Source organism: Dendropsophus ebraccatus, chromosome 7, assembly GCF_027789765.1.
Source record: "Dendropsophus ebraccatus isolate aDenEbr1 chromosome 7, aDenEbr1.pat, whole genome shotgun sequence".
NCBI classification, from domain to species: Eukaryota; Metazoa; Chordata; class Amphibia; order Anura; family Hylidae; genus Dendropsophus; species Dendropsophus ebraccatus.
This window is the reverse complement of record NC_091460.1, coordinates 95,474,496-95,487,033: the sequence shown is the minus strand read 5'-3', so window position 1 is coordinate 95,487,033 and position 12,538 is coordinate 95,474,496. Positions and strand designations below refer to the sequence as shown.

The 12,538-nt window shown below is 43.4% G+C and overlaps 1 protein-coding gene across 2 annotated transcripts in view; it reads left to right on the top strand.

Annotated features, from left to right (window-relative positions):
- Positions 1-953: 953 nt before the first annotated feature.
- Positions 954-12,538, top strand: part of ACER1 (alkaline ceramidase 1) — an 88,939-nt gene continuing 77,354 nt past the window's right edge. For both annotated transcript variants that reach the window (XM_069976645.1, XM_069976644.1), the window contains exon 1: positions 954-1,024. The gene's annotated coding sequence lies outside the window, so the exon portion shown is untranslated. The remainder of the gene's footprint in view (positions 1,025-12,538) is intronic.

Genomic DNA, 12,538 nt, shown 5'->3' with positions numbered 1-12,538 from the left:
TTTCAATATGACAGCACAAAGGATTTTTTTCCGGTTTCGCAGCATATTTTATGGGAAAATAAAGTATGTCATTGCAAAGTAAAATTGATTTTTCAAACAATTAGGGCTCATATGGGTTTCTATGGTGCTTTATGGGGTTACTAACACACAGGTTTTTTAAATCTAGAAATGAACCAGTCCATTAGAAATTCGATTTTGCAGATAGTCATGAAAATTTTCTAATTTGCTGCTAAACTTCTAAGCCTTAAAAAGTCAAATGACATTCTCAGAATTGCTTGGATAAGTTAATAAATCCCAGAGCTATAACTCCATAAACAAAGACAGGTAAAATAGAAACATGGGCCTTGAGCCCTGATAGCTTGATCTCTAGAGGTTAATGTTATGACTGATCAAATTATATACATGTAAAGCCAAACAATATTTAACACATGTAAATATACAGTATAATAATATGTAAATGTAATATGTTATGCCACATATTCCTAACATTATCAGCAATGAATTGCACATGTCAGCTGGGCTGTGTTTGCCCTATGTTGGCTGGATTGAATGTAACGATAAGACAAGATAAGGGTTGCCTGGTCTCCGCTTCCTGGTGTTTAGCATATATAGCTACATAATATGTCTGGTTAGCAGGGAAAAAAAGTATTCACTTACAGTTTGTCCATAAATACAAAATGCCATCATGGTAACATGTTTTTTAGCTTCTACCAGCAATGGCTCTGCACTGTATGGTCCCACAGTTAGGACATAGAGCAGCATAGGCTGTCTGTTTTATCAATGGGACACACACAAAGCCATCTATAGCAACTGTTTTGTGTACTCTTAAACATATAAGCCAGTATGACCTGTGACACACAAGACAATATACATACCAGCCCTTTACTATCTCTGTCACACCCATCTTACCTCCCATATAACCTGTTCCCTGTGTCACTATTTGCTTCACTCTCTCATACAGAAAAGCTGCTTGTGCACCTGTCACGTATCACCTACTTGCTTTACATTACCTCAGAATTTCAAGGTAAGCTTAAATATTAGAGTGGCTGGAGATCAGTCCATTTTACATTTAATTAAATATGTAGGTTAAAAAATTTATATATTGTCAGACCCTGTCGTTGGGATCTGCTGGAAACCATGTTTATGTACACGGTTATTTATGATAATCTTCCTCTTTCCTATGTTCACACAACGCTTCCTCTCTGTTCGGAAACTGGGTTTAAAATTACGTCCACCATTTCACTGTTCAGCTGCCCGTCAGTGCAATGACAGCTGTTGGTACATTATTCTAGTTTAGGTGGACTAATTGGCCTTTGGATGTAACTATAGTTGAAATGTCCATTGAAACTATTAGTAAAAACGGTAAAAGGACGGTGAAAAAAGAACAACTAAAAAATAACGTCCGCTGTTTGCAAACGATGTCCAAAAATAATTGTCATGATCATTATTTTAATGTCTGCACAGATAAGATCCATCATTTTATACACTGTGTGCACTGGACGTCTGTCATTCCATTGACTTCAATGCACTGCATTAAAGTCAATTAAGTTGTAGCAATAATGAACTTAAAGCGTAACCGTCATTTCAGGGTCATTTTTTTTAAAACATTAAATATCAACAGTTCAAGCGATTTTAAGAAACTCTGTAATAGGTTTTATGTACTGAAAGAGTTAACTTGTGGACTAAAAAAGCAACCTCCCAGCCCCCACCCTCACTGCAAAAGAAGCAGGATTTCTCTGTCCATTATGTGTCTATGGAGAGGGGAGGGGCTGTTAGGAGTGACTGAGCACGGAGGATTTCTGCAAAGCACAACACTCTCTAATCTTTTCTCAGTAAGTTGATAGATAAGCACTGACCTTTCTGAAACCCGAATCCTGCGTTTTAGGTGCCCAGACAGTCTACAAACAGCTGACTTTCATGTCACCTCTTCCTGCTCCCTCATCTCCCTCGGCCCCTCCCCCCTTCATAGGCTTACAATGGAGAGAGCAGAGCCCGTCTTCACTGGCTTCTCTGTAATGAAGACGGATTTGCCTGATAATGCACAGATAAGAAGTCAGGGGGGGAGGCAGGGAGATTGCTTCTTGAGTACAGGAGGCGGCTTTTTTGGCTGATAAAACCTATTACAGAGTTTCTTAAAAACGCTTATACTACGGATTTCTGCAATAAAAAAAAAAACATGACAGTTACGCTTTAATTTTAAATAGAAAAGGCTTCTGCCTATTCTCTTTTTTCGGCATTGTGTGAACATAGCCTTACAATGTACCCCAGTTTGCCTTACTTTTTATATAACACGGTTCTTAGCAACAGTTTTATTGTCATGAGAAAGCATGTGCAATGTGATCTGACACCTTACATTATGTTCACAAAATACAATGATGCTACATTGATTATTTGTCATATAATCCTTTATAGCTATACTGCATCTTCTATGTAAGGGAAGCAGCGTATTTACAAATTATAAATCCATTTTTTTAACCAGCTATCCATGACGTTTTTGGAAGTGCTCAGTGTGTTCGCTTACAATACTTCTTTTTATATACAGTAATATTCTGCCATTTTAGCAAATTAACTACTTTCTCAGCTTTGTATTATTGTAATTTGTATACTATACTATAATCTATATCTATATCTATCTATATATTACTATAAAAGATTATCACCTGTTACCAACCAAGTTTTACAGATGGCAAATAGAATATGCTGTTTACTTGCTGACAAAGCCTGTGATGTTAGGACATCTATAAAATAGCATAACAAGTGGGTGCAATAAGATGTGTAAGGCTGGTGTCACACATAGTGGCTTTTTAGGAAACTGCCATTGCAGCTTTTGAGCCAAAACCAGAAGTGGATTCAAAATAATGGATAAAATAAAGGAAGCACTTATGTCTTCTACCTGCCAGATACACTCCTGGCTTTAGCTCAAAAACTGCAGTGACAGTTTAAAAAAATGCCATGTATGAACACGGTGTTATAGGGATTATCACCAGGTTTATACTGCCAGGGCTGCCATCAGGAATTTCGGGGCCCCATACAACCAAAGTGTCTGGGCCCCCCACATTATTAAAAAAAAAAAAAAATTGTGTGTTCGACCCACGCCTTGCTGGGAGGTATAATTTGGTTCAGATCAATTCTAGAGAACTGGCTCATATACCCCATTTTTCCCAGTGGCTTAAAATGTAACCTCTGTTATACAGTTATAAAATTGTAGAAACTAAATGTGAACAAGGTGCAATTTAAATGTCACCATACAGACACTAACTTGTATAGCTGCCTCTTGTGCTCTGTATGCAGTGCATTATATTCACCCCTGCAACGTACTATTTATAGCGTGTCTACAAGCCCAGCGGGGCTCATTATGATGGAGACTAAAACTTATACAAGAGTGGGGTAGGGGTTCCCCTGTATTCAGAATGCTGTTGAGTACTAGGCAATGCCCTGTTTGGGGTTATTGAATTTCGAGGGTCTGGGGGGCTGTTTGATTTGTATATATTCACCAATATCCCCCCCCCCGGTATGCTCACTAACATAGAATATGTTGATAAGGCTAATATAATGAGGCTGTTCCATGTTAGTGAGCATATACAAATCACACAGCCCCCCAGGCAGACTAGTTTAGCTCACCCAAGACAGTGATAGCGAATTCATGGCGGTAAGAACACTTTCTAGGAGATCCTGTTTGTGCAGCAGAGGTGTCTTTATCCTGCTCTGCATAGACCCTCGAAATTCAATAATCCCAGACGGGGCATTGCCTAGCACTTAACAGCATTCTGAATACAGGAGAACCCCTACCCCACTCTTGTATAAGTTTTAGTCTCCATCATAATGAGCCCTGCTGGGCTTGTAGACACGCTATAAATTGTACGTTGCAAGGGTGAATATAATGCACTGCATACAGAGCACAAGAGACAGCTATACAAGTAAGTGTCTATTTGAATTGCACCTTGTTCACATTTAGGTTCTACAATTTTATAACTGTATAACAGAGGTTACATTTTAAGCCACTGGGGAAAATGGGATATATGAGCCAGTTCTCTAGAATTGATCTCACACAGAGACACCAGTACACATGTATACAGACACCAGCACACATGTATACACACATACAGACACCAGCACACATGTATACAGACACCAGCACACCTGGGCACGATGAAGTTTTAACTTCTGCAACCTGGAGAAATCACCTGATATCACCTGCAGTCCTATGTAACACCACATAACACAGTGGTATCTCTGAGTACAGATAATGTAGTAGATTTCACCTGCAGTCCTATGTAACAGCACAGATAACACAGTGATATCCCTCTGAGTACAGATAATGTAGTAGTCACCTGCAGTCCTATGTAACAGCACAGATAACACAGTGATATCCCTCTGAGTACAGATAATGTAGATGTCACCTGCAGTCCTATGTAACACCACAGATAACACAGTGATATCTCTGAGTACAGATAATGTAGTAGTCACCTGCAGTCCTATGTAACACCACAGATAACACAGTGATATCTCTGAGTACAGATAATGTAGTAGCTGTCACCTCGGGGCGCCCCTACTAAATGATGTTCTACAAAATAAGAAAAGTGTCATACAGTGACTCACAGGTGACGTCTTCTTTGATCTGAGGCGTCACTTTCCCTTTTCCTCTCCATCCGGCCCAGTCCGCCATAATGATTTCTTCCAGATATGTTTTATCTTTTCAGAACCTGCAAGACAAACAATTTAGGCTCCGCACATTTCTAGCAACTTCCTTCCCTTTCTCCCTCCTGTAGGCTCCCATAGTAACTGCGCTGTTTGGTGTTATGTGCAGTAAAGCGAGTAGGAATGTAGGATGCCCCCTGTATGTAGGATCCCCTGCTGTGCCCCCTGTATGTAGGATTCCCTGCTGTGCCCCCATGAGCTAATAACACAGTGAACTAATAATGCCCCCAGAGGTGCCCCCATGAACTAATAATGCCCCCAGAGGTGCCCCCATATACTAATAATGCCCCCGGAGGTGCCCCCATGAATTAATAATGCCCCCAGAGGTGCCCCCATGAATTAATAATGCCCCCAGAGGTGCCCCCATACACTAATAATGCCCCCAGAGGTGCCCCCATACACTAATAATGCCCCCAGAGGTGCCCCCATACACTAATAATGCCCCCAGAGGTGCCCCCATACACTAATAATGCCCCCAGAGGTGCCCCCATGAGATAATAATGCCCCCAGAGGTGCCCCCATGAGATAATAATGCCCCCAGAGGTGCCCCCATACACTAATAATGCCCCCAGAGGTGCCCCCATACACTAATAATGCCCCCAGAGGTGCCCCCATACACTAATAATGCCCCCAGAGGTGCCCCCATACACTAATAATGCCCCCAGAGGTGCCCCCATATACTAATAATGCCCCCAGAGGTGTCCCCCATGAACTAATAATGCCCCCAGAGGTGCCCCTAAAAAAACAAACATCCTACTCACCTAATCCGCGCTGTGCAGGCAGCAGCTCTTCCTCCTCTTTGGGCTCCATCTTGCGAGCCGCAGGGACGGGACTTCCGGCAGGCGTGATGACGTCACATCATCACGCCTGCCGGAGAGGTCACGGCCCGGCCTCCCATAGGCTGCTGGTATGAAGTGGCGGCAGCCTATGGGAGAGAATACAGGAGTAGGACGCTGCCAGGTCCTGCTCCTGTATTCTGATCGCTTTAATGTTCCGCCCGCTCCATGTGCGGGCGGAACATCAAAGCGATCTGTGCATCCCGAGAAGCTGCGCAGCCGCAGCTTCTCGGGATGCTCAAAAACAGGTGGCAAGGGGGGCCGTGCGGGCCCCCCTAGCGTAGCGGACGGGGGCGGCGGCCGGCGGGCCCGACGGGCCCCCCCCCATGTCTCTTAGGGTCCGGGCCCCATACGGCAGTACCAGTTGTACTGCCCTATCGGCGGCCCTGTATACTGCTCTATTTTTTGCTGCAGTAGTTTTCTGGTTCAATGTTTTGTTATTGAAGTTTTTCATGCTGCAGTAGTTTTTCTAAAATTCATGTTTATTAGCTGCAAACTATAGACCAGCAGTTCATCAACATGCTCTGTAGTTCACAGGGTTTCTGCCATTACTGTTTGCTGCAGAGCTACAGGCTACATTCACACGTTCAGTAGTTTTTCAGGACCGTATATGATGTCTGCAATCTACAATCTTTGTCTGCAATCCACAAAAAAATTAATCCGTATTACATCTGTATTGCATCTGTAATCCATATTTTTTGCAGATCAGCAAAAAAGTTATGGATGTTATGGATGTTTCATTTGTAAAATCTATGGGTGCTCCCATAGATGGGATATACTGTAATTACGCCCAGTACTAGAGCTTGTCAGCAATTTTTGTGGATGCAATTTTTGCGGATTGAGGATCCATAAATATACAGACAGAGTGAACGGCCCTAGTGAAAACAATGGGCCATAACTGCGGATCTGCAATTACAGACAAAACTATAGAACATGTGAGTATAGCCTAAAACAACATAAAATATAGTGACAAATTGCCTTTTAAAGTTTTTCACATACTGCAGATTAGTTGTAGATTTGCTGCGGGATTGTTGCATTTATCTTCTTTAGGATGGGCTCAAACATAACAGAATCGCTACGAGTTTGCAGCGAACTCCGCTGCAGTTCCTGTACTGTCAGTTTGAATAGGATTACATACTCGCAGCGGAATTTTCATCCCGCTGCGAGTATGTAAGCACCGCCCCCCTTAACCTGCGGCAGCCAGGTGAATACATTAGCGGTCCACGCTCTGGCCTGCTTCTGTGGCTCCCGGTATCCCGCTCAACCAATCAGTGGGTGTGGCGGGACAGCGTACTTATTGGCTGAGCAGGATGTTAGGATGTCTGGAGCCACAGAATCAGGCCAGAGCGTGTACCGGTAATGTATTTACCAGGCCACCACACGTTAAGGTGGAAGGGGGGCGTTTACATACTCACAGCGGGATGAAAATTCTGCTGAGAGTATGTAATCCTATTCAAACTCACACTATGGGAATTGCGTCGGATTTCGCTGTGAACTCGCAGCGTGAAATCCTCTGCAATTCCATTATGTGTTAACCCACCCTAAGAAGAAAAATGCACTACATGTTTTTTTTTTTTTATAGGCTGTGTTCACCCTTTGCAGTTACATTGCAGTACTTAATCATTTCATTGTGGCACTGCATCATTTCTGTGAAGTAACTAGTACCGCAGTAGTACTGTAATAAAACGTGTGAACATAGCCCTAAGGATGTGCCAATTATTTATGACAAAAGGTTGCAGAAGATGCAAACCCCCATTTTGTGCACAAATTTCACAGCTTTTTGCAGTCTGGGGGGCAGTTGCGTAAAACACAGGTGTCACCTCTCCATGTCCAGTATGTATTACAACTTATGGCTATGTTCCCACACAGTATTTATGCTCAGTATTTTGGGCAGTATTTTGCAACCAAAACTAGGTGTGGATTAAAAAAACAGCCATTATTTCCCAATAAATTACGGCCATCCACTCAATTTAAACAGTGTGTGAACATAGCCTTTCTGTGTTTTCAATTCACTCCCGGTTTTGATTGCAAAATACTGACCAAAATACTGAGCAAAAATACTGTACATAGCCTATACCTGCATGCCAATATACAGCTGTAAATTGTAGCTGCAATCTATGTGAGCGCCTAGATGGTATAGACATCAGGGAGGAAATACCGCACAGAGCGCACCACCCCATCATTCACAAGGGGACGCCAGCACCAGGTGAACCCGGACAAGTGCCGGGCCACCGTCGGGTGCAGTGCCGCCCCCTTTAGCTATTAGCATGCCTAATGGCAGGCTTATAGTTAGACAGGACGCCCTGATTGACATTGCAAGGTGCCACTGGCTCCTCTCGCTGTCAATCACTCTTGTGACCACAGGCAGCGTTATGCCTGCGGTCACAAAAGGCCGCTCTGTACCCCTGCTCCAGTGCTTTGACGTCTGTGTGACGGAGCAGAGAGAGGCACAGAGCGGGGAAGAGAAGAAGAGGAGGCAGTGGAAGCTAGGTGAGTAAAGTGTTTATTATTTTTGCACAGGAGGCACTGGAGACTATTGGGGCTGCTAGGGACATACACCTGATGCTATAAGGTGACTGGAGGAGGAGGGGAGCTGATGCTACAGGAAGGGGATTTATAATAAAAAGGGGAGCTGATATTACTATATGGGAGGGGATGAAACCTGATACTATATGGTGACTGCAGGGGGAGGGGGGCAGATATTACTATATGTAGGGTGCTGATACTTGATACTATATGGTGATGGGGATTAATATTAAAAGGTGGTCTGATACCTTGGGTAGTAATACTATACTGGGCCTGCAAGGGGGGGACCTAGAGTAAAAATCATATGTGGGGGCTGCACAGAGAAGTAGGGCAGACACCAAAAGGGTGGATGCATAGGAAGGAGTAAGATATGAGGGCTGCAGACTGGGTCTGGCTGGCAAATTGTAGCCTGGGAGGTAAGCACAAAAAAGTGGCCCACGAGTAGTGGCAAATCATCGTGGTGTGTTAACATGTACTTAAAGAAGAATTTCTGACAAACCTAACGGTCCCAAGCTGTGGGGGGTGGAGAACATATTAAAGAATCTGTACTCACCTGTCCGCATGCTCCTGCAGCGCAGCATCACTGCTCACAGACCAGCCTTCTGCAGTTCCTGGTCCTGCAATGTCCCATACTGGGGCAGGACACTGCTGCAGTCACTGACTGGCTGAATGGGTACTTCCGGAATATAACAATGCAGGAACAGGAGGAACAGGATACCGGCAGTATTGAGTGAGCTGGTGATGCTGTGTTGCAGGGGCATGGGAATGGATAAGTATAAATTTTTTATTGTGTTCTCCCCGCTCCTTGACGGCGCTGGATTTTTAGATACGACCAGAGTTCTCCTTTAATTTGTTTAGGATTTGATTGATTGACATACAGGATCGCTGTGACACTGTTATGAAAAGGAAAATTTTAAAGCTATGTTCAAACAACATCTTTTTATATAATGACGGCGATCAATAATGTTCATGACCATTACTGATAGCCATCGTTATCAAACTGCCATTATTTTGCATACAAAATTACTGTGTGAACATAGCCTAAAAGCCCAAGGACAAATTTAAAAGTGAAATTAATAAACACTCACTATACTTATTTTTTGAAGGATAAAGATAGGCAGTGTATACTGCAAGTTATACTACCCCTTGTCTGCTTGTCTGTCTATCATACAGTACTTTGTAATGCGCTCAAACACACTTAATTCACTTGTATACAGCATACAGAAGACATATAGGTGATAAAGCTCAAGACACCTATTTGTTCTCTGCCACTATCCTATCAACAGTAGCTGATCTCACATGTTATATCTCTGGTAGTATCTGTAGTCTACTCTTATAGCGATAGTGGGGGTATTAAACCCTTCCTTTGTCACCTGAGCTCCTATTCGTTCGCTTATTATAAGTTTCTCCAATAGACAACACAGTTAAGCTTGATTACTATCTTACCCATTCATTTTGGAAGTGGTCGAAAAAATTGAGTTATCCAATAGGAAACCCTTTTTTAAAACTGTGTATTCTATCTGATTGCATCTCTGTATAAGAGGTATGCTCATGACATCAGACCTTCCTAATGATTCCTAATCATGTGCCCTTACAGTGCATGGCATTGGACTTAGTTTCTTAGTGATTGTGTCACTCTATGGCCCATGACATGATGCTCAGATGCTACTTCTGATGCTTAAGTCCTTAATCATGCACTATGAATGATGCAAAAGAATTGTTTAATGTCTTTATTTCACATTTAGGCTGTGTTCCCACACAGTATTTTGATCACACACTGTTAAAATTTAGTGAATGGCCGCCATTTAACAGCAAAAAATGGCCGTTGTTTAACAAAAAAAAAAAAAAAAAAAAAGGTAATTATTTGTCTGTAAATGGCAGCCATCCACTCAATTTCAACAATGTGAGAACATAGCCTTTCTGTGTTTTCCATCCACTCCTGGTTTTGGTTGCAAAATACTGAGCAAACATACTGTGTGGGAATATAGCCTCACAATGCATTTCAAACAGCGGAAAGCACACCAGTTCTTTACCAAAAGCCTTGCCATATTGCCAATAAACCCAGCAACAGTGTATGGCTATCAGTGAAGAAATGGCAGTGTGGCTTCATCCATGTTTGGACGCAAATGTGGAAACACATCCTAATGCAACAATTATGGTCACAGTTTGTTTTTTTTTAAAGGGGGAAAAACACTGTACTTTAATGTGACATGTAAGGGCTTTTTTAATACAGTACTTTATTTTAAAGAAATATTTGTCTTTTTTATTAGGGGTGTAGGGATCTTCCCGGGGGATGGTGTGTTTGGACACAGTTCACAGCAGACTTGGACTTGTAAAATAACAGCTTGGCGTTTATTTGCAGCATAAACAGTCCAGCAAAACATAAATACAGCAGCACCGTGCTTTAAGAATAAAACAAACAAAAAGGTCTTGCCCGTCTGGGCGCTTACTAACAGGTTAGCTCACCTATCTAACACTTATCACAGTGCATCTTTCACCTGGATACCGCAGGGTATACACAAGCTCCAGCAGAGGCTTTATTCCCAGGTTGCTCCCAAACAGACACCCAGGCTGATCACTCCTGCTGAGAGCAAACACTGGATCCTCTGCAGGGCTTTTACCTTGTCAGGCTGATTAGGGTCAGAAACACCTGACCCCAAAACCTGACCTGGATCGGGGGGGAAGGGAATGGCAAGTCCCACTACCAAAACCTACCTGCCATTCCATGTAAGTCCAGGCCCGGCAATAATAAATAATAGCTCAGCAGCATAACACTGCTGAGCACAGATGCCTCCTGGACTCACCATCTCATGCTATGTATTAACCTGGGTGAGATGTACATCCCCTCGAGCACTTTACCAGTGACATGTCCAGTGACATGTCCACAGGGGTTATGAAACCTAAAAATAGATGTAATATCATTTTTCTTAGGTTCACGCTGCGTTTATCCAGTGCATTATAGCTATTCATCAAATCCCACCAAAAAAAGTCTTAGGTATATAGTGACATACTGCAGTGAGTTACCCCAGTCAGTTACCATCAGCTGGTGACTACGCTTAGACTGTTTCCTGCTGGATTACATAGTTTCACAGGACACAATAATGCAGCATATTACACTATTAAGTCCAGGAAAGTTACTGTATATTACTGGAAGTGGCTCGAACAATCTCTAGTTGATTATGTTTAAGTCTATGGGGGATCTCCATGCTGATGGATAGCTATGATGCACTGCACTAGCTGCACTCACATATGTGGTGTGTATTAGGGACCCGCAGTACAGACCCCTGTCCCTTCTCTCCCTGCTCCTGAAGGCAGAGCATTTACTCACACTGTGCTCTGTCAGGACAGGTCGGCTGGGGGAGGGGCGCTTTGTCTCTGCTCCGGCTGTGGTGTCTGTGGACCAAACGGCAGGGGGAAGCTCTTGTCCCAAATGCTGTACTTTCAGCAAGATGGGAGTATATGCTCACCCGACTGAGTGCTTTAAAAGCACTTTTAAAGTGTCAGAGCCTCAATGACATCCGGCCCCTGCAGCCCTTAAGTGCATTGGGGGGACCGGCCCGGGGGGCATATGCCACCCTGCCCCTGGGCCCAGCCTGCCCCTGCACAGTACTGTAGTCACTAGAGATGAGTGAACCTCAAACATTTCTATTCTAATCACTGGCACAGTACTGTAGTCACTAGAGATGAGTGAACCTCAAACGTTACAATTCTAGTCACTGGCACAGTACTGTAGTCACTAGAGATGAGTGAACCTCGAGTATTACTATTCTAGTCACTGGCACAGTACTGTAGTCACTAGAGATGAGTGAACCTCGAGTATTACTATTCTAGTCACTGGCACAGTACTGAAGTCACTAGAGATGAGTGAACCTCGAGTATTACTATTCTAGTCACTGGCACAGTACTGAAGTCACTAGAGATGAGTGAACCTCGAGTATTACTATTCTAGTCACTGGCACAGTACTGTCGTCAGTGAGATAAGTGAACCTCAAGCATTACTATTCTAGTCACTGGCGCAGTACTGTAGTCACTAGAGAGTAATACTATTCTAGTCACTGGCACAGTACTGTGGTCACTAGAGGTGAGTGAACCTTGAGCATTACTATTCTAGTCACTGGCACAATACTGTAGGCATTAGAGGTGAGTGAACCTTGAGTATTACTATTCTAGTCACTGGCACAATACTGTAGGCACTAGAGGTGAGTGAACCTTGAGCATGCTTGTTCTTCAGTCACCAGTAATGAAATACTGCATGTTTTATGCTTGGTGATCGCTCATCTCTAGCGAGTACAGTTGCAATGCCCGGGCCCCTAGGTGCCACTCCGCTGAGAGGATGTTGTTGTGGGTCGGAACCGGTGCAGCTGCTTACCAGATGGTTGTCACGGTTTAGGCACGAGAGATTGCAGTTGGAAACTGGGCTCCTGACCGAGCAGAGACTAGGCATGCGATTCTTGGTTGTCCTTAGTCAGGGCATCAAT